At 46.4% G+C, this 26,873-nt stretch overlaps 1 protein-coding gene across 4 annotated transcripts in view; it reads right to left on the reverse strand.

Moving 5' to 3' along the window:
* The window catches only part of MTSS1 (MTSS I-BAR domain containing 1), a 171,757-nt gene that overhangs the window by 44,485 nt on the left and 100,399 nt on the right, over positions 1-26,873 (reverse strand). The gene's annotated exons all lie outside the window — the stretch shown is intronic.

Genomic DNA, 26,873 nt, shown 5'->3' on the forward strand with positions numbered 1-26,873 from the left:
ACACAAAGGCCTCTTCTTGCATGGTGAACTTTACATTGGGCTTTCTGTGTATTTCAGTCCATGAGGGCTGGATCTGCTTTATTCATCAGTTTGGCCCCATACTGCTTTGATCCTTTAATTCTACACTTTGGGGGAGCCAAACTGAAGCAGTGTCTGTGTTTTGTTTCTACATTAGAAAAATGCCAAGATTCTGTTGCGGGTTTTGAGGAATTGTCAGTTTCCTCAGTGGATGGGCTGAAGAAACTTACAACTTTTTTTTTTTGGCTTTTTAATGGCACCAACATTGAAAGGTCGCAATTTAATTTTTTAAAAAAATTAGGGAAAAAAACTTGACTGCTGTTCAATCAGTCAGGATGCAGAGAAATAAAGGGGAGGGCAACAGCAGGGCCAGGGCCAGGCCTCACACCGAAGAAAGCATTCTGCACTTCAAAAAAGCCCCAGTTTGACTTTGCTGGGGGGGGTCCGAGGTATATGTGCAGGGAGAAAGCTGCAGAAAAGCCAGGGAACGACTGACTGTGCACCTGATGCAGCCTTTCTCTGTGCGGAATGCAAAAAAGCCTGGGAAGCATTTTGGCGACTAAATCAGAGTATTTTGATTGTGTGGCTGATTCCGCACACATTGGATAATGCACTTTCAATGCACGTTATCAATCATTTGAGGTGGATTTTTTGTTCCGCACACACAAAAATCCATTCCAAATGATCTATAAAGAGGATTGGAAGTGCATTATCCAACGTGTGCGGAATCACCCTGTATGTGCAGAAGTCCAGAGAAAAATCGATGCAGGATGAGGCCAGAACTGATGAAAAAGGCCTGTGCAGAAAAGACCAAAGTGGGGGGAAAGAACAAAATAACAGCCCAATTTTTTTTAAAATCCTGATTCCTACAATTCAATTCTGCTAGCAGCAGAGAAAAGACACGTTTTGCTTTGCTCCAGACAAAGACTCCCAGCTTCAGCAGAACAGAATTGCAAGAGCCAAACTATACAAAGAATTTCCTGAGAATCAATAGAAAAACCTGGCAAAAAGGGAAGTCTTCATGACTTAAAAACTAAAGAGATGTCATCAGGTTGGTGTCCCAAGGAAACACATTCCACAACCGCGACACCACAATAGGAGATGTCTCTACTTTGCATATCCTCAGGCTGAGCATCACAAAGAGAGTGAAACGCTTAGCAGGGCCTTCTGAGCAGATCTTAAAACCTGAGAAGTATTTTATATGGAAACAGATCCAGAGGAGTTAGCCATGTTAGTCTGTAGTAGCAAAATCAAAAAGAGTCCAGTAGCACCTTTAAGACTAATCAATTTTATTGTAGCATAAGCTTTCGAGAATCAAGTTCTCTTCGTCAGATGCATGATACAAACTGGTCAAAGAGTTCTACCACAACACTATCAGTGTGTGTGTAGGGGGGAAGTATTTGAATACACAGCCTACTACTTACTTGTAAAGAACTTCCAGTGCAGTGAATTAAGCGGAGCAATAGTTGAAGTTTTGCAAGTACAAGAAAGTTACTAGTCCACATACACACAAGCATGTCTTTTTTATATTCTGATCACTTGCCCACCCTAGTAATTTGTGGCATATCTACAGCATCAAAGGAAAAAGAAAAAAACCCAGACCTACCAACTCTGTTAATGTATAATTGGTTTCCCCTTCTGATGGGGACTGTTACTCATCAACAACCACCCACAAATGACAATGTTATACTAATGAGAAAGGAAATTCATAACACATTTATTCTCCAAGGCTTTTCGGTAATTGCTCTCTTGTTTTATCTGATTTATTCCACTTTATTCTCTGTTGACTGGAAAGGGGCCAGAATGGCATGCTACTACTTACTACTATTAGGATTTTTACAACTGCTGTTTAAGGTCACTTTTTAGATCTTATTGTCACTTGTCTAGTTTCATCCTACTTAATTTTTATGCTGTGTATTTTTTTGCTGTGTATTTTTATGTTGTGTACTTCTTGGGTATTTTTTCCAGAGCAATTGTTTGCAGCTTAGCAGACAGCTGATCAGAGGGGCAAGAGCAGTAAGCCCCCGAGTCTCTTCTCCTATACAAGATCAAGCCACAAGGCACCTTAAATCTTGCGACATGTCCAAGGATTAAGCATGAAAATCAGATTGCACAAGCCACTTAATGTCACCAGTAGATGGTGCTGTTTATAAAGAACAAAACTTGAGAATCGTCTATCTGGGATCACACTTGAAAGATCCATCAATTCCAAAAGACAGGACACCTTGGGGCAAACTCATTACAAGGACAGTCACCCATTGCTAGTTGCTGAACATCTGGTAACATGAGGTCTCTGAATGTGGAATTTCTATTCCAAGCTATAACCCTTGGCAAGTAGGCCTACTGTCCCAGCTCCCCAACTTTATGAGTGGCTTTTGATTGTCTTGAGATGTAATTTCACTAAATGATCTCTGGAAATCTGACTCAAACTAGTCAGGTATTTTCAGGTATTTTAAACTTGAAAAAAACTAGCCACCTTTCAGAAGTTACTCTCAACAGAATTCACAAAAAAGTATGCAAATGAGGGAGGGAGGGAGGGAAAGAGAGAAAGAGAGAAAGAGAGAAAGAGAGAGAGAGAGAGAGAGAGAGAGAGAGAGAGAGAGAGAAAGAAAGAAAGAAAGAAAGAAAGAAAGAAAGAAAGAAAGAAAGAAAGAAAGAAAGAAAGAAAGAAAGAAAGAAAGAAAGAAAGAAAGAAAGAAAGAAAGAAAGAAAGAAAGAAAGAAAGAAAGAAAGAAAGAAAGAAAGAAAGAAAGAAAGAAAGAAAGCAGTTTGAAAATAAAATGCATCAGCTCTTCAATAAGGGGAAATGCCATCAACACATAAAGTGAATTTCTAGTCTGTGTACAATTCCCAATCTGCTTGTTGAATTTAAGGAAGTTTCAAAAGCATCTGGGAGGGACACAGCGGCTTCCATGTTTGCATTTCCTCATGGGCTAAGAAAAACAACCTTGTGTGGAATATGCACTTGTTTGTCTCTGGATCCCCGTCTATCAACTTGCTATTCAATTAAAGAGCTTATCTACACTCAGCCTGGGTGTGAAAGCTGGTCAAACAAGCTTAAGGTTTGTACAGCCACCTCTGCCACAATATAATCTTTAATGGGATCCAGAACGGGTACATGTAGGAGCCTGCTTTGAGTAGGCCTCAGTTGCCTTACAGGAAGACACGAGATGGACAGACCACGCAAGTGGGGTGTACTTGTGCAGACACATGCGTATACCTGAGTTCTCCAAGACTGGAAACCTAGGCCGTGCCATGTGAATATCAGTGTGCAACACTGCCATCTTTTTTCTCTCCATCCTGTCAGCTATGACACACGGGGTTCCAAAATAAAGACTGTTTCTAGGTTTAACCCAGCAGCTGTATTTTTAAAAAGGACCAACGCTACTCTCGCAAAAAACAAACCATAAACAGCGGCAGTCCTGTTTGATATAAGCAGTTGTGAGCTTTGTTTTGTCCCTCAGAGCTGCCTCGCTTTGGGGAGACGGCTGCCATCTTGAAACACAGCAGGGTGTTAATGGACACAGAGACAAGCAGCCCACAGAAGGGGGCAATCGGCGTTTGTGCGTGTTCATACCGAATAGGCTGTTCCGAATGAGCAGGCATCTGCCGCAGCACAGGGGGAAGAAGGGTGGGGAAGAGAGAAAACCCAATTCTCTCTTTCGTCAGAGCAAGTTTGCTGCAATAAAGCGGCTGTGCATCTCAAATTCTCATTTGGAAGCTTAATGTTGTTAAGGATCTAATTAGAAGCAAGAGGCGAGGAAGAGAGAGAGAAAACTCTGCATGAATTCGATTGCAAGAGTTAGGAAGAAGTGGCATTCAAATAAAGAACTTAGGGCGGAGGCTGGGCACCCTCAGTACTGGGCAAATGAGCATGCCGAGGGCTGAAAGTACAAAACCCTAGCAGGCTTGGGACCAGAGATGGAATGGAATGAGGGGATGGAACCCTATAAGGAGGGAAGCACAGGCGTGGCATAGGAGAGTCAATTCAGAGGCAGATTATATCACAGGGCAAAAGACGGCGCAGACAGAGGGAAACAGTAATCAGAAGAGCAGACAAGGAAGTCTGGGGAAAAGGGGAAGAGGGAGACTCGCTAGGGTTGCCATTCCCCTGCTGGGGGCAGGGGATCCCCCACTCCCACCCTCCACCTCCTGCCCCTGCTTACCTGGCCAACGGGGAAGGCACGGGCCATCTGGGGGCACAGCGCACTCCAGGAGCTCAATTCAGCCCCAAATCAGCCCAGATCAGGCCACTGTGGAATGTCCGTGCTCTGCAGTGACCCAATCCGGGCTGCTGCAGAGTGCAGTAGTGCTCCCACGCTCTGTAGCAACCCAATCTGGGCCCATCCGGGCCCGAATCAGCCTGGATGTGGCCGGATTGGGCCACTGTGGAACACAGGAGTGCTTCCACGTTCCGCAGCGACCTGATCCGCACTGCTGTGGAGAATGGAAGCACTCCCCTGCCCTGCAGCAGCCCAATTCAGGCCGAATCGGCCCGAAACTGCCCTGACTCAGGCCCGAACCGCCCCCCCCCCGGCAGAGCGTGGAAGCGCTCCTGGAGCAGCTGCACCTCATGCAATGACATCAATTTCTGGAAGTGACTTCATCACATACAGCCAGGAGCACATGGAGGGGGGAGGTAGGTTTCGGGTCCTCCATCTCCCGCCGGAAGGACAGGGGGACCTGGCAACCCTAAGACTAGCAAATGCACTTAAAGAGACTAGGCACCCACAAAGCCAAATGACAGAGCCTACCTATTTCCTGCAAACACTTCAGCCAACCTCGGAAGAGTTTATACCACTTGGACAATGCTAAGTGGAGAGGCTCTGGGAGGACAGCACAGGCCCCTTTTTCTTCCATCCTGCAGCTCTGAGTGCCTCACCACAAGGGGGCATCTGCATTCCTACCAGGAAATTTCTGGTTCAGGTCCTGACCCACCCCGCCACTGCTCTGCATGGCTCTTCCCATCAAAACTAGGAGAAGCATTTTGCATAATAAACAGACAGGCATGGCTGTGTCACTTATACAGGCTGCAGAATCCAGCTGGTCTCGGCACTGCAGAAGTTCCTGTCAGCCTGACTATAAGTCTGGCATTATGTCTTGTGACTCAGATATGCCTTCTTACCGTATGGCCATTGGTGCTAAAGACAGCAAAAATCCCATTCTGGGACTGGAGCACAAGGGTTTGTTGGCCTGCGTCTGGCTGTGGACTAGTCAAGACTGTGTGCCTCCAAAAAAGAGAACGTGGGCAACCCTTTCCTTCCACTTACGTAGAAGGCAACTGTGCATGGACTTCTATTTAGATATTTGGAAATCTTTTATAGGTATCTATGTATATACATTGGCCAATGGTGTTTTTGTAGCCAGCATTGTATTCTCTTTCCCCTCTCTCTCTCCCATTTGCTTTTTATTTTTATAACGTTTTTGCGCTAATAATTTAAAAAAATTAAAAAACTCTTTCCTTCCACTTATAATACTGGGAAGGTGCCTACAGAAGGAAAGAGCAGCTCAACAGCTTCATCCACACACTGTTGGATACGACAGCAGCGATTCACCTTCTGAATTGTCTTGTCCATACAAGGTAATCCACTCGCAAATGATTTCTGTAGTACAACTGCACAATATCCAGCCATGTAGGGATGCAGCCTCTCTTTCCAAAAGCGATTTTCAAAATCCAGGCATCTTCTCCTCTCTAGACCCACTCCGATATCAAGGGCAATCTTCCATCTGTTTCAGCTGTGCTTTGCTCTCCTTCCAAAAAACTGAGTTTTGTTTTGTTTTTAAAGCGTTATAGATAACATTTTGCAGCTGGGCTGGCAGAATCCCAGCTACCTGGTTTCTAATTATCTAATGCCAAGAACCCAACAATTAAAGTTGGCTTCTTATAACCTATGACTTGCCAAGCTAGATACAGGGAGCCAAAAGCTCCATAAAATTTCCTAAATTTTGCTAGTACCTAGATGGCTGCAACGCACTACCAACAGAAAGAATTCAGCTTGATGGATCATTAGGTGTAGAAGCCTGAATTAAAATTAGTTTCTCAGCTCTTGAGAGAGGTGGATCCTTGTGTTTTTTATTCAGGCTCTTAAGAACTGGAAGTATTTTTCTGCAGTCCAAGTTTATGGATTTAAATTTGCAAGCCATTTCAGAGGTTTTGCTACTTGTTCATCACTGGAAACTCACACTGGAAAAGCACTCAGAGCCATACAGCTATACCCTTACAGCTATAAATAAATACAACACATTTTTTAATAACTAAGACTGCAATTTTCAAATTAGTAACAAACTAAATCTTTAATAAATCTCAGCATTGCTTCCAGTGTCCCAACTGTTATATGCACATTATCTGGTAGTGATTCTTACAAAAAGCCCTGTAAGGTAGGCTAGTGCCATCATCTCCACTTTGTTGACGGGAGGCTGATACAGAGAGAGTACCTTGCCTAAGGCCACGAAGTTTGTTGGCAAGCTTGAGATTTTAACTGGGGGCCTCACTTCATTCTGCAAGCCACTATATATATCTGCTGTACCTGTTCTATCAGTGGGAATGCCATTACTTTGTAAGAGCCAAGAATTCAGGCTACATGTTTATTTTCTAAGACTAATTTGCTTGCAATGTGCTACTGAGACATGAAATGAAAATTAAAATATTTTTTTCCCGTCTTCTGCCAACGGGTAGTAACAGTTACATTACAACGCCTCCAATATTTCAAAAAGGTTCCCAGATGGAGATATTGTCGATATACAAATGTAATGCAATTTTACTCATCTGAGAATACAGCAGTCTCAACTTTTCCAGCACCACACCCCATCTTTAATCCCCAGGTACCAGCAGGACCCAAGAGAGATACAATGCGTGTGATATCTGTCATGTGACAGGGAAAGGAAGAGCCGGAGCCTGGGAAGCTGCCTGTGCCAAAAAGGAACCTTCTCCGCCGCTGAATGATAATGCCTTGCTGGCCTGCTGCTCCTCTCAGGGTACATGCAAAGACAGGCCTGGCTCTCCTGGCAACAGGTCCTTTGCAAAAAGGTCCCTTCACATACACACACAACGGCAGCCGTAGTGAGGCATACAACCCAGAAGTTGAAGCTCCGAGATCCACCAGATGGTCTTTTAAAATGGACTGAAGACTAGAGATGGGCACAAACCGGGAAAATGGTGGCTTGTGGTTCGTGGTTCATTGCGTTTCACGAACCACAAAATTGCCCTGTTCGTGAACCGGTTTGTTTGGTTCATGGATACGTCACTTCTGGGGCAGCAGAAGGTCTGCAGAAAGCCTATCCCACCTCCATTGCCTGGGAAACTGATTGATTGGCACCAGGGCTATCTGCAGTGATGAGCTGAAAAACAAACTGGCCTAAAAACTGTCATGGTTCATCAGAAATGCCTTCGGGCGAACTGTTGGTTAGCGAAAGAAAAAAAGGGCCCAATTCGTGACGAACTTTGGTTTGTATTTCGGTTCGTGCCCACCTCTACTGAAGACCACTATGCTAATAAGCTGGTATCTAAATCTGCTTAGATGTTCTTCAAGTTGTTGACAACACCAAACACTAAGTCCAAACAGAGAAAACATTACCCACCATCTCAAGACTACTTTTCCCAGGCATATTAGACAAGTTAGAAATAGAGGAAAAACTTCAACACAAATTACAATGGTTTACATACCTCCAATCAGCCCACATGATGAACCACATTAAGGTAGCACAAATCTTTAACACCCCTCTGACAGACTTTGAGATTATTTTAAATCAAAAAACCTTGACTCAAAAGGGGCTAATATCTAAATTTTATAATTTGCTCTTAAGCACACTTGAATCCAAACCTCTGAAGTACCAACAAAATTGGCAGCTCGACTGTAACTCAGATATTTCTGTAGCACAAGGGAAAGCAAATTTGGACTTTCAATCTACTACAATCTAATATTATTTCTGCTAAAGTCCAGTCTTATAAAATTCTGCATCGATGTTACCTAACCCCCCCAAAACTCTCTTTAATCTATCCAAAGCATTCTCTGCTCTGCTGGAAAGGGTGTGGCGAAGTAGGCACGTTCGCACATTGCTGGTGGGCTTGCCCATACGTTGAGAAATATTGGAAAGAAATTTTAACAAACATACAAGATATCACTGGATATTCTATCCCATTTGATCCAAAACTAATTTTTTGGAACCATTAGGAATCTGTAGATGTTCCTGAAATAAGGAAAGAGTTAATTTGTAACTTTTTCATGGCTGCCAAGTCTCTATTAGCATCCGACTGGAATTCATCTAAAATACCCTCTATTGAGAATTGGTTAATTAAGCTATGGGATTTTTTTATCCAAGAAAGAATTGCGGACCTTACTAGTCAATCACAACCCCGTTCAAAAAAAATCTAACTTCGTAACTAAATCGTTTCCGTTTTTTGAATTTCTAATGATCAATGATATACATCCTCCTAAACATTTATCTTTTTTTTGGTTGCCCTAAGTTAATGTTCAGACATTGTTCTAATATCTGAGAATTATATGTATTATGTTTGTTTGTTGATTTGTTTTACATTGTTTGAAAGTTGAAATGTTAACTGTTATTCAATTATATAAACTAAATTTAAAAAATTAATAAAAAGAAGAAAAGACTATTTTTCCCCACTTTGTCTACCCCTCTTGATTCCTGTTGTTTACTAAGGGCCAAGCTACACATGACAAATGACACTTGAACGGCAAGTGGATTGAGTGGAGGGCAAGTGAACAGGGAGAAATACACTTGCCGTTCAAGTGTCATTCGTCATGTGTAGCTTGGCCCTAAGAGTAGCTCAGAATTCACACTGTTTGGGGTTCATTCGTTTATTAAAAACATATACTTAGCCTTTCCAAGGGTTGCTCATGTTAACTAACACTGAGGGTTAGCAATAAAAACCCACAGTTCAGGACATATCCCATTTCTCTCTTCCACCTTACCATGTCCTGTGTCACTTATTGCCTCCCCCCTCGCCGAAGAAAACAGGGTTAGCGCAACAGATGGATAGGATAAAGAACCAGATAATGTAGTATGCAAACATAAGGTAAATATCATCTGAAGAGATGCAGACATGACAGAAAAAGGATTATGGTGGACACCAGCTGTTCTTCTCTCCCACTTACAATATTACTTGGACTCCCTGAAAATACTCCAAACATCTGACTTTTCTGTTTGTGAGAGGTCTAAACACAGGGACTGTGTTGAACCAATCTCATCCCTCATAAGTATAGGGTTTTATTTTTTCTCCTCTTCACATTTTTTTTCTTCTTTCAGAGGAAAATAATGTTTTTTTCTTTAAAATTACTTTTATACCATTTGTCCAGATCACCCATTTATGAAAAACAAATTATAGTAAGTCTAACACTTTAAAATAAGGAAACTGTGGTTAAAGTAAATTTGGTCTGTTCACATTTAGAAAAGTTTATACATACATAGGTGACAGGTTTCTTACTAATCTCATACTGTGTAATCCACCTTGAATCTCAGTGAGAAAGGCGGACTATAAATGACATAAATAAAAATAAATTAATGTACTTCATTTATGCACTGCCTTTCTCCCCAGTGGGTACACAAATTAGCTTACATCAGTCTTCTCTCCTCCATTTAATCTGCTCAACAACTCTGGAAGGTAGGTTAGGCTGAAATTTTTTGATTAGCCCAAGGTCACCCAGCTTTGTGTAAAGGATCGAGCACAAGGCTTTTGTTCCAATCTCTCCAAAGGCACACTACACCTTGCTGGATGACTTTTCACTATTCCTTCACTCTCAACCTACCTCTTAGGGGCGTTGTGGGGATAATATGGTATACAGGTATGCTGCTCTGCGATCCTTAGGAGCGAGGGAAAGCAACTTAAAAACAAAATTGTTACCTGCCTGAGCTAGGAAGGAATTGGGGCCACAATTTTGGCTTAATGTGCAGCATCCACCTGGGAAGATGTTGCCATGCCAACAAACAAACTGGTAGGGGGAAGCAAACTGAACCTCAGTGGGGCCGCCAAAGCAAAGATAGTGGCAAATCCAAGCTTACTTGCTTCTGTGTAACATAGCAAAGAGTATACAGCTGCACCCTGAAGTGCAGACGGTAGCTTGAATTATGTTTTTACCTCAGTTCCGAGCCAAAATCATCTCCCACAGCAGCTCGTGAGATTTAATAAGCCAATACAAATAAGTGAAACAGAAATGTGTTTTGGGGGGGGAAACGTTCTCAGCTGAGAAGGATCCAGGTAATATGAAGATGGAATCAGATTGCTTCTGGTCTTATCTTTAATGGTCTTCTTGAGGGAAGCTGGAAGCTAGCGGAAAGGGTGGGGTCTTTAGAGAAGGTGACTGGCTCAAAGTGATTATCATAATTCAGCTATGGCAACCAACCTCTAGTTGGGGCCTGGAGATATCCCAGAATTACAAGTGATCTCTGGGATACAGAGATCAGTTCCCCCTCAAGAAAATGGCTGATTTGGAGGGTAGACTCTACATTTATACTCCACTGAGTTCCCTCTCCTCTCCAAATCCCACCCTCCTCAGACTCTCCCCCCCCCCCGCCCAAATCTCCAGGAATTCCCCAACCCAACCCAGAACTGGCAACCCTAATAGGGTTGCCAGCTTCTAGGTGGTGGCTGGAGAGCTCCCACAATTATGATTGATCTTTAGGAGATAGAAATCAATTCCCCTGGAGAAAACGGCTGCATTAGAGGGTGAACTCTATGGCATTATACACCACTGAGGCCCCTCCCCGAATCCCACCCACTCCAGGCTTCACCCCCAAATCAAATTCCCCACCTGGAGCTGGCAACCCTAAACCCTAAGTTCAGTGGGTTTCTCCAGTCCCAGTCAGACACTGTAACCAACACCACGCCAGCTCCCATGGGACCAGAGCTGAAAGCGTGCTCAGCTGCTTTGACCCTCCCTCAGATGGGCTCACTGAATAGCTTTCGCATGACTGAAATCTCAACAATGCTGTGGATACATGGAAGAAACCTGTCAGGGAGTCTTTTTCCCCAAATCACCACAATCTATAATAATTGTTTTCCAAGGTTCTTTACCAACCGTGACTAATGCGGATTAACCCACCTCCCCCAAAACCATGCACTAAAAGGGTGTGTGGGGGGTGCCTTTTCCTGATCCTCAGCCACCCCTTCTGTGAATACAACATAGTAATTAAAGGCCCTCAAGACAGGTCTGTTAGTAGCTAATCGTCACGTGGTGAAGAGGATTTGAATATGTGACACTGGGTGTTTAGTAAAACATAGTTTTCAGGCATCTGAGATCTTGGTGATGGAGTGAGCCTGGTTTAAGTGTCAGCTTAGGATTCTGGAGACTCGAATTCAAATCCCCACTTTGCCATGGAAGCTTGCTGGGTGACCTTGGACCAAGAGCTATTCCCCCATTACTTGTACTCGGGTATGATGAAGAATTCTGGAATCAACTGACAGCCATTTTTGTAAATTATCCCATTATAAAAGCCATGATTAACCAAGCAAGCAGACACTTCTACTGCCACTCAAATACTCACCTCATCTCTTTTCAGCCAATCTCAACCACTCTTCCCTACTGCAATCTTGTCAGTCAATTGTAAACTGGCAAGCGGAAGTCTTAAAAGGAAATTAGAAGAGGTTCCTTTCCGTTCACATGCACAAGAGGATGTATAGTTAGTCCAATTTTCAGTCTATTCCAAGTAATCGCAACCACAAAAGCCAAATTTCAACTTTCTATACAGTAACCCATCATTTTGGGGTACAATCATGCTTCTCATTTCAAGGCAGAGATGTAGGAATGTCCCATATTCTCATTTTTCTGGTAATCACACCACTTTGGACTTGCTTTGTGCAGATTTCACATTCAGAAGTGCCATGCAAGTGAATTAACCATTTCAGAATTTACTTTAGAGAGCTGGTTCTCTCACAAATTGCCTGGCCGTTCGGCCTCACAGTAGGAATACTAAATACTGGACATTATTCATTTAGATAAGTGGGCTCTGTTCTATGAAAACCACCATGGCGTGGGGATTAGACTCATGATCCAATCCCCGCTCAGCCGTGAAACTCACTGGTTGACCTTTAGTCAATCATTCTCTTTCAGCCTAACCTATCTCATGGGTTTATCATGAGGATAAAATTGAGGGCCAAACTACAAGTGATGAATGACACAGGTTGGACACTTGTCAGCTTCCCTCAAGTTTTGATGGGAAATGTAGGCAGCTTGGCAGAATGTTGAAGTGACAGTTGAAAAGTCCAGTGGACAGCAGTCGGAGAGCCAAGCTGCAAGCCCAGGATGCCTACATTTCCCATCAAAACTTGAGGGAAGCTGACAAGTGTCCAACCTGTGTCATTTGTCACTTGTAGCTTGGCCCTGAGTGAGAAAAAGATCTGGACCTTGTTCTAAGATGCACAGTGGAAGGAGACAATCAGTTTCATCCATCCCCTATTTGGGGAGAGAAATGTACACGTGAACCATTTTAAGATATTTTTTCCCCCTAATGATCAGAATATCTTGGGACAACCACCCATGTACTAAATTTCAGGTCTCATGGAAATGATAACTTCAGTAACTTCACACATCAGAAAGTGAGTCCCAATCATCTTCTTTATAGAGAGGTTAGGGTGATCACCATTGGCTGTCTGAAGAATAAGGAAGAAGCTGTTACTGCTAACCAGGCGCTTGGTGATAGTCAAGAAAAGACTAGAAAGATCTTCCTGTTGGTGATCTGGAACTGGGTTATGCTTGCAGGCTGCCTGCCGTGAGATATATTTGGGCCCAAGACAGGGATTCTAACAATGGTCTCAGCAATCTCGCTACATTCCCGAGCTCTATTACTTAGCCTGTTAAAAAATTTTGAACATCAAAATGATGTCCAAGCATACAATTTACATTATATGGCTTTGTTCGTTGACTATGCTCATTTCTGTGGGAAGGATTTCATGGTGTATATTATTCCGTGATCACGACCGCCATTTGCAGCATGAGCTTTACTAATTTTGTTACAGCACTGCTGGTTTCCTTTTGCCCTCGACCCCAGAGAGCAGCTGGGCTCCTTAAGCCTCATAAGCCCAAGAATTTGGTACACAAAGTCTGACATCAATGGGAAAACAGCAACATGCCACCTGTCACAAAAGGGTGATGTCAAAGTATTACCAAAAAAGGTTGGTTGGTGTGTGTCGGTATATGCACACACATATATAAAGGAAAATCTCTTTACTTATTTCTTGGACCATCTAAAGTCCATATAATGGTTCCTCCACTAATGCACTGTGAGTTACACATTTTAAGATAGCACTGTAATATTGCATGTCACCTTTGCTGGCTAAGAAATTCTACACAACAAGCTTTAGGCAGATGCCCTTCTCGCATGTAGTGCCAAAAGGGTCTGGAACAGATATATCACTAGCTGCTTGTTAATTGCGGTTAACAAATCGAGAGCCAGCCTCAAGAATATGCATTCTCTCCCCAAAGCTGCTCCATTTTTGGAGTAAATTGTCTCCTCAACCATAGCTATCTACTGGCATCAACAATAACTGTGATTGATTAAAACATATATATATATATCCCACATTCACGGCTGCTACTTGTACGACCGGTACCTTGGAGTCACTCATAATGCAGAGTTTGAAACCAACTCCAAACAACTTAAATCCTTTTTACACAATGATGCAACTTACTAACTTTAAACCTGCAGTTAACCTGATTCCACAAACTGACAAGCCATGGCCTAAGGGGAAGTTATTCCATGGGGTGGGACTGTAGGAAAGAAATGCACCCAGTTTGTTAATCACTGTTAACCGGAAGCCAGGGGTACATCTGACCCAGACCCTCATACTAGTCAGTGCTATTTGCACAGATAAGACTACATGTTGTTTAAGAGATGAAGATACAAGATGTAAGGTCCAAGGAAGTCCCAAAGAATTTCTCAGCCACCATATTCAAGCAAGCGATCCCTTAACCACCACACCCTTCTGTTACCACCTCTCCATCTGTCGTCTTCCTTCACTGTCAAAAATACCCCCCTTTTCAGCCCAAACAGATCAAACTATTTAGGTTGTAATCTTCTTGCAGATAAAATTATTCTGCCTTGTAATCTAGAATAACTATCTTTGATTTTCTATGGACAGCATGTAGCAAGCCTGCCATTGCCTGCTGCCCTCCCACTGCGTTCAACTGTATAAAGCTGATTCTCTCTCCCTCATAACCAGGGCTTTTTTTCAGCAGGAACGTGGTGGAATGGAGTTCTGGCACCTCTTGAAAATGGTCACATGGCCAATGGCCCTGCCCCTTGATCTCTAGACAGAGGGGAGTTTAGATTGCCCTCCATGCAGCGGTGCGGAGGGCAATCTAAACTCCCCTCTGTCTGGAGATCAAGGGGCAGGGCCATCGGCCATGTGACCATTTTTGCCAAAGGCGATTTAAACTTTAAAAAACTCCCCTCTTGTTCCAGCTGACCCAAAGTGACATCATTGTGCGGTCCTCCTAAGTTCCATCACTGAGTTCCACTACCTCTTTTCCCAGAAAAAAAAGCCCTGCTCATAACATGGTCGTGTACAAGTCTCCTGGCTATGATTCCCCTTCTTCACTGGATCAAAACATCCTTGCGCTATGGCTGCATGATGAAGAATCTCTATATAAGCACAAGAATTTGTATGAACAATTTGTTTCCCTTCTCCTACAGTCAAGTATTACCTATCTCGCTCTGGGGATTTTTGAGGCCTGCGATAGCTGATTTATACTCAACAAGAAATTTAAAAAATTTCCCCGATGGTCTGATGATTCAGGATGGAAGGAGCTAAATTCATCATGGGAAGTTAACCATCATCGTTTTCAGTCACTTCACGCTTCTTGCCCAGCAGACGTCATCCACTTCTTTTTTTTTGGTGCCAGGGAACGCACAGCTGGTTTATAGCCAATTGCCACTAAATTGTCTATTAATAAGACAAACAGGAAGTCATCAGGTTAAATCGAGGTGCTTTTGACCTTGGCTCTCAGGGCTCCACTGTACTCACTCAGAATATAGATTACCACTTTAGGAGAAATCTGCTTTGAAAGATTCACCTGCTGTTTAGAATTAATTAACTTCTCCCACAGGGAACATTTTGATTTAGCACCGTAGTGCCAGGTTCTCACAGTTATGATGGGCTTGCTATATATTAGACACCGCCCTCCCTTCTTACGTACACACAGCCGTCTTCTAATTTCACCTCAGCTCCCTCCTGAGAACGGGGCACCTCTCAGACAAAGAATGAGACCCCTGCATGCAGCTGCACATCCCACCTACAATTTCTAATTCTGTATGTGGGATGGGACATGATACGCTGGCTTGATTTCAGCAGGTTTCAAGAGTCACTCAAGAGAGGAAGGATATTCAAGTGGAAATGAATTACCCCTGGACACAATTCAACATCCTTGTGTGCAAAGAACTGGGGTTGGTTGAAGAACGGAGAAGAAATGGACTCTACTGTGTTTCAATTGCTATGGATTTTGGTGCTGAATTAAATACCACATGCAAAACAAATGATGCAATTAAGTGGGGAAACAGACACTTCAAAATCCTACGATATAAAAGACAAGCCATATTGGCGACGACTCACTTTTTATTCCCCGGCAGTTGGACTCGCATGCCCCTCCACAGGGATAAAAGGTGAGTCGTCGACAACACCGCTTGCTTTGGAGGCCCCAAGGAGGCTGTGGTGGGAAGGCCCAGTGAGGCACCGCAGCCACTGCAGGGCCTTGGGAGGGCCGCGCCAGGCCTTCCTGCCACCTGTGTAGGGTTGCCTGTTGCCCGCTGGTGGTGGGGGATTCTCACTCCCATCTTCCACCTTCGCTTACCAGGCCAGCAAGGGAAAAGGCAGGGAAACACACATCCCAGAGGGCACTCCTTGGTAGCATGCATGCCACAATAGGCTGATTTCAGCCCAATCTGGCCCGCTGTGGAGCACAGGAGTACTCTGGGGCCCACTGCCCCACCCCAGCAGCACTCCTGGTCTCCACAGCAGCCCATTTCGGGCCAAATCAAGCCTCTGCGGAATGCAGGAGCACTTCAGGGCCCGTCACGCCACGTCAGCAGTGATCCTGCCCAGGAACACTCCCCCAGGGTATCACGTGGTCTGTGCAATGACGTCACATCCTGGAAGTGACATCATAGAGTAGCCCGGGAGCGCACACGCTTTGCACGAGCGAGGAAGACCCAAAGGTGAGTGCCAGGTCTTCCACCTAGGGGGTATGGGGACCTGGCAACCCTATGCCTGTGCCAGGCCTCTGAGGGGCCACAGAGGTGGCAGGGAGGCCCACTGTGGCGGCACAGCCCTCCCGAGCCTCCACAGCAGCCACTGAGGTGGCGGTGAGGCCCAGCATGATGGCACAACCCTCCCAAAGCCCTGCAGCAGGGGCCTGCTAAATCAGTTTTCTAGGGCCTGTTGTATTTTTCCACACAACAATCTGTTGCTAGTGCTAGGAAACTGACTGAGGCATCTGTTTTACAGTGCAAGGAAACATGTTTGATAAAGCATGTTAATGGCATTAATTTGTACCGCCAGGAAAAAAGTATAAACAGCAAGTACTACAACATGAGATGATGACAGAGTGGCAGAAAATCATTTCCAACACCTAGTAGAAAAATGCAAAGATTCTGAAGAGCTCAAGAAACCAATTAATTCGGGTGTGGATCTATCGCAGTCTCAGAAACATTTGGGGAATTCTTGCTTAAGATTATATGAACTTCAGTTTGCTTTCTCAGAATTTCCTTAACTTTTCAACTGTGGAGAGAGATCTAAACATTTCCTCTGCTAGGGGCATAAGTGACACACATGCCATGCTGGCAAGATTCTGATAGCCTCATAAGGATGAATTTCTGCAGAGCCATAACTTAACTGCGATAGCATCTTGCTGGGCCTTGTTCACAAGGGGTGAGCAATTGCATCACATAGATCATACAGTGCCAATGATATTTCTATAGAAAAAGCTCAGGAAGGTGCACAATACAAGATGCAAATACAGCATATGATAGCAGAAATGAACTAGCAGTGTCTGACAGCAGGACTGTTCTTGTCTCTAATCGTTTGCCCTTCCTCCATGACTGCCCCGCACTCCTGAACTGGTCTGAACTGCCCCCACCAGTGCTTGACTATTCAAAAACTCCAATGTGCTTTCAAGACTTCATGACATGTGCTCTAAATCAACGCTTGGAACTGTCCCTTGGGTAATAAGCGCAATCACTACCCACCAAAAGCAACATCAAACGGGAACATCGACTGTTTACATGGCATGAGATCTCCAAGGCTGACTTTTAATCCCAACAGCAAGTTTATTAAAGGAACGGCCAAACTTATAATGCTCTACGGTGCCTCCAAGGCAACTCAATGAAAACGAGGTTACATCAAAAGAAACCTTCAGGGTTTGCCCCACTTTTTAAAAAATAAGCTCCTCTGTTAACTGAAGGTAGCATTCCTCTCTGAAACACCTCCAAGTAACAGAAGATGCTATATAATTTTCTTTGAACGCCTTATACTTCTCGAGATTGCATGCTCTAGCAGCAGGAAAAAAATGATCCAATCCCACAGACATCTTCAGTGGGAGTTTGCAAGCGTCGTTTGCCTGCCATGGAACAGGGTTACCCATCACAGCATTTTCCACCACGGACCATTATGCAGGGAACAGTACGGCACAAAATCTTGTTCTAACAAGGAATTATTTAACAGACAAATTTTCAAAGGCTATTACACCCTAAAACTTAAACTACAACTGTACAAGAGTGGAACTGATTGCCATGATTGTCCCTGTATGTTCCCCGGAGGACATTACACTCTGTAGATCAACATCTGCTGGTGGTCTCTGGCCCCAAGGATGTTCGCTTAGCCTCAACCAGGGCCAGAGCCTTTTCAGCTCTGGCTCCAGCTTGGTGGAACACTCTCCCAATTGAGACCCGGGCCCTGCAGGACTTATTACAGTTCCGCCGTGCCTGCAAAACAGAGATGTTCCGCCAGGCCTATGAGAGTAGTTGAGGAGCTGGCGAACTATCCTGCTGGTCCCTTGCCTGTTTTGTTCCACGCCACTGTACAATGATATCTGTTGATTTTATTGTTTTATGATTCACTGTTATTTATTGAATTTTAAACTGTGATTTTATGATGTTGTAATCCATCCTGAGCCTGCTTGCGGGGAGGGTGGGATATAAATCCAACAAATAAAAATAAAATAAAATATGATATCCAAGAGAAGAGAAGATGTCATTTGTACCCCTATCCCCCCCCCCACCTGAATCTTACAACATCTCTTGAAACAGTTCCAGGGAAACGTAGCATAGTGTTTTCCAGTTTAAAGACTACATTTTCTCGTGGCGGAATGACACTGTCCTACCATTCCTTTGCACCAAGTGCCTGGGAATGCCAGAAGAAGGGTAAGGAGTAGAGATGGGCATGAATCAAATTACGACCCAAAACAACGCATGAACCAGGCTGGTTCGTGGTTTGAAAACCAGTGGTATACTGGTTCGTTTGGGTAATAAAAGGGCAGTTTAAATATAAACTTTTCCTGCTGTTTACAAGTCCCCCCTTCCCACGTGTCAGCTGATAGTTTAAAGGTACCTGCTGCTTGCAAGCTGCAGGGCCCTTTAGCTGCCCAAACCCCAGCCCCCCCAGCCCCACATTTACCTTGCCCTGCGGGCCCGTGGCTTCCTCCCTCTCCTCCCGCGAGGGGCGGGAAGGCTGTTTTTGGCCTCTTCCGCTGCTGCATGGGCCACGGTGGCCATTTGAGGGGCGGGAAGGCTGTTTTTGACTTCCTCTGCTGCTGCGCAGGCCCGTAGGGTTTGGGCAGTTTAAAGGGCCCTGCAAGTGGCAGGTCCCTTTAAACTGTCAGCTGGCAGGCGGCAAGGGAGGATCCCCGCCTGCCGTCTGCCAGCTGATAGTTTAAAGGGACCTGCCACTTGCAAGCCGCAGGGCCCTTTAAGCTGCCCAAACCCCAGCCCCCACCCCCCAGCCCCACATTTACCTTGCCCTGCGGGCCCATGGCTTCCTCCCTCTCCTCCCGCGAGGGGCGGGAAGGCTGTTTTTGGCCTCTTCCGCTGCTGCATGGGCCACGGTGGCCATTTGAGGGGCGGGAAGGCTGTTTTTGACTTCCTCTGCCGCTGTGCAGGCCCGTAGGGTTTGGGCAGTTTAAAGGGCTCTGCAAGTGGCAGGTCCCTTTAAACTGTCAGCTGGCAGGCAGCAAGGGGGGATCCCCCCCCTGCCGTCTGCCAGCTGATAGTTTAAAGGGACCTGCCACTGGCAAGGCAGGAAAGGGCCCTTTAAACTGTTAAATGTCCTTTTCCCTGCCACTGCTAAGCGGCTGGAAAGGGCCATTTAAACCCCACGAACTGGTTCATAAATTTGCCCCAGTTCGTGCCAGTTTGTGGTTCCTGGTTCGTGAAATCCACGAACCACAAATCTCATGGTTCATTTTTTTTGTGGTTCGTGCCCATCTCTAGTAAAGACTGTTTTAAGCAGACCCAAGCCTGTTTTGGATCTCCATGCAAAGCAAGAACGGTATCACGCTCTAATCATAAAGTCCCTTTCCAGCCTCTTTATCTATGGCAAGCGCCCAACCACACTGGTCACCAGCACTGGATGCAGCAGTCAAGCCAAAGTGATTAACTAAAGAAGTTAAAGTAACACAACCATACCAGAGGCCCCAGATATGTGGGAGAACACTTAATAAAAACAGAAACCTTTGCTCTTTAACGGCAAAAAGACTAGCTACACTCTTGAAGATGGCACGGTGACTCAGACAGAGCCTTGCTCCACATGGTGCCATTCCTCCAACCCTCAAATTTTCATGCTCCATGAGGATTCCTTCAGAGATAAACTATCGAGCACAAACACCGAATCCCTAGCAATTTCCATAACGATGACCTTTGAAATATTTTAACTCCCAACCTATTATTTGCAGCAGAACGCAGAACAGCAGGTGATTAGTCTCTCCGTGAGTCACCCCCGTCTCCGCAGCACAATAATTCAATTAGATGCTTTTAACATCCTTCCATTTTTGTTTACTGCAACCACACACTCCTGCCGGCTGCGGTCTCATTTGGCCTCGCGAAGCTTAGCAAGGTCAGAACAGGTCAGGGTAGGGTGGAAGAGTTCGGCCGAGGAGAGGAGCCAGAAGCTACAGGAGATGGCAAAACAGTTCCAAAAAAAAAAAAGTGATTATACTGGTGCTAATTCCCACAGCGTTCAAGGACAGCTCAAAATCTGGATTGTCTTGCTCACCAGCCAGCCCTCAACCCCCAAGCAATGGAGAAAACACACACACAAACCCAATGCATATCCTTCTGCTTAAAATGTTCTGGGATTTAAGGTTAGGAACATGAATTGAGCAACCCGTGCCCCCTCACACACACGAGGCAGCTCCACTCTTGCCATCTCAAATCTATCCTGAAGCTTCAAATAAAAACGTGGTTCGCTTCCTGCCCAGGAGCTGTCTTGTCAAACAGCTGCTTCCCAGTGAACATAAAACCTAAAACGGTCAGGAAAGCCTACGGTCACTCTCCTGCCTGCTTCCTCCCCTACATCATTTCCCTGGGCAGGCAGAAGGCCATCCGGAAACAACTCAAGATACATTTGGACCCACACCCAACCATGACCCAGGCAACAGAAGTAGCTTTCGATGTTCAAATACACAGATGTGACCAGTTTTAAACCAAAAACTGTTCCAACTTGCAACTGGAAATCTCTCCTTTTTATACAGGGACGCAAATTTTATTTATACTGAATTGGACTCGTCTCGCAATCAAGAGTGTACGCTTTCTGCCTGGCAGGAGCTCTCCTGGGTTTTAGGGCAGGTCTCTCTCAAGCCTTTTTTATCAGAGATCCTTGTAAAGGGACTGTCTGTGAGATCTTCGGCATATACAACAGAAGAGCGGCTGCTGTAAAAATATCACACTTTTGGCATCCTTCCCAGAGGAAAAAAAAATCCCACTGATCTTCTCAATGTATTAATTGTAACATTTCAGAGCATCGAAGGGCTGGTTTTAAACAGCATTATCATCATTACTACTAATTCATAACACAATTGTAACATACAAAACATTTAACAATGTTCGGTGGTACCCAAATAACATCCCGGTGAGGCAGACCCATCTTATTCCTATTTTATTTAAGGGGTATGAACAATTACGTGACCTGGCCAAGATCAGTTAGTCAGTCCCTGTCAGAGAAAGGATGCTGCTCCAGCAGTCCCAGATTCAAGTCATGTATTCACTGGCTCTTGTTAAAATAGACAACAATTCTATCAAGTCTATTTAAATACAACTGCGCTCGTGGCTCATCTTACTATGAAGACCCCATGGCAGTTTCTTTACACAGTAGCACAGAGCTGCAGTACTGCTGCCCAAGCTCTGCTCACAACCTGAGTTCGATCCTGGCGGAAGCTGGGTTCAGCTAGCCGGCTCAAGGTTGACTCAGCCTTCCATCCTTCCAAGGTCGGTAAAATGAGTACCCGGTTTCCTGGGGGTAAAGTGTAGATGACTGGGGAATGGAAGATTTGTATCCACTTACCGTGAATCTTCCTTTCTCGGTGGTCCAGGAGTGGGGCAGTCAGCACTAGTGGGTAGCTCCCCGTCCGTCTCTTGCGCAGGGCCGGACAAACTTGCGATCCTCGGGGGAGGGGCTCCCAGGATGACTCAGTTCCTTTCCAAGCCCGTATCGACCCCTTCTAAGTCTCAGTCCAGCTCATTCCTGTTCTGGATCACAACTAACGACAACAGTCAATCAAAACAATCAATCCAACTGGCAAATTACAGGAGAACTCCGGGGACTCTCCACGGCCATGGACCTTACTGGTTTCTTGTTCCCCAACTGAAACCCTTCAGCACTACGTATATATTTCCAGTTTACCTTTTCTCCCTATCACGTGTGTGTCCCCTTATGTCCCCCCCCCTTTCCTTTCTTTCTTTCTTTCCTTTTTTTTTTTTTTTTGTAAGGGTGGGGTCTGACTGCCCCACTCCTGGACCACCGAGAAAGGAAGATTCACGGTAAGTGGATACAAATCTTCCATTCTTCTGTGGTCCGGAGTGGGGCAGTCAGCACTAGTGGGATATACTCCTAGCAGTGTACCCTTGGGCGGGTATTCTAGGAATCCAGGACGTGCTGTAGCACCCTCCTGCCAAAGGCCGCCTCGGAGGAGGCCATCCTGTCTATCCTATAGTGTTTCGTGAACGTGTGAACTGACCTCCATGTAGCCGCCTTGCATATCCTTTCCAGGGACGGGAAGGATCTGTACGCAGCTGAAGTGGCTGCCCCTCTCAGAGAATGAGCCGTGATCCCAGCCGGGGGAGGAACATTCCTGGACTTGTATGCTAGTACAATGCACTCCCTGATCCATCTACTTAGTGTGGGCAGAGAGACTTTCGTCCCCAGGGAACTATTCCTGAATGACACGAACATGCTCTCCACCTTCCGTACCTGACTAGTCCTGTCTATGTAGAAGCTTAATGCCCTACGAACGTCTAGCTTGTGCCATTCCCTTTCCTTCTCGTGTTTGGGGTTAGCACAGAAGGAGGGCAGGACGATGTCTTCCCCTCTATGAAAAGACGTGTTGACCTTAGGGATAAAGGTGGGGTCTGTTCGTAGTACTACTTTATCCTGGTGGAAAATGCACAGCTCCTTACTTATGGACAGTGCCCCTAATTCTGAAACCCTCCTAGCCGAGGTCAGTCCCACTAGGAAGATTGTCTTAAGGGTCAGATTTTTGAGGGAACAGGTCGCCATCGGTTCAAACGGCTCTCCAGTAAGGGCCTTCAAGACTAGGTTCAGGTTCCATGTGGGAAAACGGTGCACTTGAGGTGGGTTCAGCAGCGTCGTTCCCCTCAAGAACCTCTTAATATGTGGATGCGAGGTAAGCGACGCCCCCGATTGAGATCCCCTGATAGCAGAGATCGCGGCCACCTGCCACTTAAGCGTACTAGTACTGAGCCCTTTGTCTAGTCCATCCTGGAGGAATACAAGGATCTGCTTCACCGATGCCGACATGGGATCCCGCCCTTTCTCCGCACACCATTGTGAGAATCGCTGCCATGTCCTGTTATAGCTCTTGTTGGTCGAGCCTTTCCGCGAGGCAAGCATTGTCTCGACCACCTTCTCGGGATATCCTAGTCCCTTGAGCTGTTCACGCTCAACCGCCAGGCCGTCAGATGCAGGGAGTCCGGGTTCGGATGTCGAATTCCCCCTTGAGTCAATAGGTCCTCCCTGCACGGGAGGGTCCATGGAGTCGAGTGAGACAGTCTCTTGAGGTCTTGGAACCATGGCCTCCTGGGCCAAAATGGTGCAACTAGGACCACGTCCGCTTCCTGATCTATGATCCTCTGTATGACTCTGTGTATGATTTTTGTTGGGGGAAACGCGTACAGTAGGCTGCGCGGCCACGCCTGGCTCAACGCATCCACCCCCATCGCCTCTGGTTCCCTGTATCTTGAAAAGAACTTGGGTACCTGCCTGTTCTTCAGAGATGCGAAAAGATCCACCTCTGGAGTGCCAAACCTCATGCACAACTCCCGAAAGGTTTGCTTGTCCAGTGTCCATTCCGAGTGGTCCACTTTGTTCCGACTCAGCCAATCCGCCAGGGCGTTTTGCTGTCCTGCTATATGACTGGCCCTTATTGATTTCAAGTTCCTTTCCGCCCAGAGAAAGAGTTCCTCTGCTTCCTTGCTCAGTCGTCTGGATCTTGTGCCTCCTTGTTTGTTTACGTAGGCCTTGGCCGTCATGTTGTCTGTGTGTACCATGACGTGTTTTCCTTGAAGGGCGTCCTTGAACTCCAAGAGCCCGTTCCGGATGGCCTTGAGCTCTAGCAGGTTTATGCTGGCCTCCTGCTCTTCCGGGAGCCATTCCCCTTGTGTTATCCTGTCCTTCATGTGGGCTCCCCATCCGGACAGGCTGGCGTCCGTCGTCACTGCTAGTCGGGTTGGTTCTCTGAGGGGAGACCCTTCCACGAATCTGCTCGGTGTCATCCACCAGCTCAGTTCCTTGTGCAGCGCCTCGGGAATCTCCACCAGTTTGTGCCACCTGTGTGTTATGACCCGCTGATATGGCCGCAGGAATCTCAGTAGGGGTCGGGTATGGAACCTGGCCCATTGAAGGGTATCCTGACAGGATACCAGCATGCCTTGCAATTTGGCCAGCTGCATGACCTCCACCAACCTTCTCAATTGAATGTTCTGAATGAGTGACCTGATTTTCTGCTGTCTCTCCAGTGACACAAAGATCCTGTCTAGTGCTGTGTTCACGATTACGCCCAGGTGCACGATCCTCTGCGCTGGTGCCAACAGGCTCTTCCGCCTGTTGACGATGAAACCGTGGCTCTCCAGGCATTGTATTGTCAGAGACACTGCTGTTTGTGCAGCCTGCAGGGAGGGAGCCTTTATGAGAATGTCGTCCAGATAGGGCGACAGCGCCACCCCCTGGATCCTGAGGAAAGCCACCAGCGTGACCAGGACTTTGGTGAAGACCCTCGGGGCGGACTTCAGGCCGAAGGGGAGTGCTCTGTATTGATAATGGCATCCGTTGTAAGCGAAACGCAGGTATTTCCTGTGCGCTGGCCGGATAGGGATATGTAAGTAGGCCTCCGATAGATCGATGGAGGCCAGGAAGTCCCCGTGTTGAATGGCTTCCGTGGTCGATTTCATCGTCTCCATCTTGAATTTCCTGGACCTGATGTGGAGATTTAACCATTTGAGGTCCAGAATGGCCCTGATCTCTCCGTTCTTCTTCGGTACAGTGAAGAAGATCGAGTACACTCCCCGTTTGCTGGAGTGTTTGGGCACTGGCTCTATAGCCCTGATTTGTAACAGGTGCTTGATTGCCTTCATGAGTTGAAGATGTTTCAGCCGGGAGCCGTTCCGGGCCATCGGAATAAAACGTGTCTTTGGGATTCTGTCGAACTCCAAAGAGTAGCCCCTGGATACTGTCTCCAGCACCCATTCGTCCGAAACTGTCTTCATCCATTGGGGCACAAATTCCTGCAGGCGCCCCCCTATATGACGAGGTGCGTTGCAATAGTCATGCTTGGTTGGTCTTCTTCTGAGCCTTGGACTGGGAGGCTGGCTTTCTGTAGGCGAAGGGTCTACTGTCGGATCTGGTCTTAGACTGCCATCTACCCTTAAATGGCCTGTCTGAATTCTGTCTAGCTGATCTCTTGAAGTCACGAAAGGAGGGCCTACCTTTGTACTTCATCTCCTTTTTCTTTGATGGCAGCACCCTCTTCTTGTCTGAGTTTTCTACAAGATACTTGTCCAGTGCTTCTCCAAAGAGTTTGCCTCCGGAGTACGGGATTGCCGCCACCTTACTGCGGGCTGGTGGGTCTACATCCCAGTTCCGTAGCCAGGTGTTCCTTCTTGCAGCAACATTGAAGCCCATGGCTCTGGAGGACATCTGAAAGGAGTCCAGGGTGGCGTCCGCTGCAAAGGCTGCCGCAAGGGCAATCTTTTTGACTTCATTCTTGACCTCTTTGGGCACCTCTCTGCCTGCGGCAGCCAGGTCTGAGGCCCATGTGTAGGCTGCCCTCGCAAACAGTGATCCCACTGAGGAAGACCTGAGAGACGCCGAGGATGCCTCAAAGTCTCTACGCAGGGCCTGCTCTATTTTCTTGTCCGATGGGTCCTTGGGCATGCCCTCCGCGTCCATGGGTAGGACTGAAGTGGTTGCCAGACTGGAGACAGGGTCATCCACTGCAGGGAGTTTGATCTTCTTGGCGTCATCTGGACCCAGAGAGTAGAATTTGTGGAACACAGACTGGTAGGTTTTAGGCTTGGCCGGGTTATCCCATTCCACTCTCAGTACATCGTGGAAGATGGCTGGCAAGGGCACCCCTGTGTGCCTCTGACCCACCTTGGGCAAGGCTCTCTCCAGACCTTGTGGGTAGACAGATTCCGTCTCAGCTTTACTCGCTGAGGACTGGGAGATTTCCAGGGTTCTTAATACTTTTGCAAGCAACTTAGAGTACATTTCCTGCGGAAAAAGCCTGGACTGCGCCTGATCAGCCTCCATCTCCTCTTCCTCCGACAATTCCCCCTCCTCACTTCCTGAGGACTGCGAGGATGAGTCTGGATCTTCCTTAGACTCCTCAGAGGCACTGGAGTCCACTTCAATCCACTTGGCCAGCTTCCTTTTCTTTGGCTTGGACAGTGTGGAGGACCCAGCCTTCTTCTTTTCATTGGAGGTGCTCGGGGTTTTCCTCTTGGAGCCAGGCTGCTCCTTAAGCTCTTTAACTGCACTATCTATTCCTTTCCTAATTTCTTCCTGCAGCCATGCCAATATATTGGCTTTAGCCTCTGGGCCTGTGAGATCGGGTTCAGCATTCCCAGAGCTCTTCCCTTGGCTAGAATGGGAGTGACTTGGCCTTTCTGATGCATCCATGCTCTCAGAGGCTTTTTGTTCTGAAGTGCTGGCCTGTGACATCATTCCCGCCAAAAACGTGTTGCCTAAAGTGGGAGCAAGCGTGAGCATGCATTACCCGGATGGCCAAATAATTTTCCAAAGTCACAGTGTTTGCCCGAATCAAAATTGCAGGGAAGTGCATTAGGGAGATTTTCCCTCTAGCCGCCCCCAAAACAAACGGAGCCGCAATGCCCAGGGAGGAAGGTGCAGTAAGAGGCTGCTTATCGCTCCCTTTCCTTTGAAGCGTTCCGAGGTCGCACTGCTCTCTGCGCTCCCAAACGAGGTCCGGGGCCCGGTTCCCCCCCCCCGCTTCGCAGAGAGCAAAAGCCTCTTGGCGGGGTTGCACAGTACTCACCGTCTTTTGGCGCGCTCCCGGAGGCTTCTGCCGTTTGGAGCCTTTAAGCTTCCTTTGAGCACAGCGGCCGCCGAAGTTTCCCGCCGCTTTCCACGCCTCCTCTGCAGCAGCCGGGTCCTAGTCAGT

This window comes from Eublepharis macularius, chromosome 7 (genome assembly GCF_028583425.1).
Source record: "Eublepharis macularius isolate TG4126 chromosome 7, MPM_Emac_v1.0, whole genome shotgun sequence".
In the NCBI taxonomy this organism is placed as follows: domain Eukaryota; kingdom Metazoa; phylum Chordata; class Lepidosauria; order Squamata; family Eublepharidae; genus Eublepharis; species Eublepharis macularius.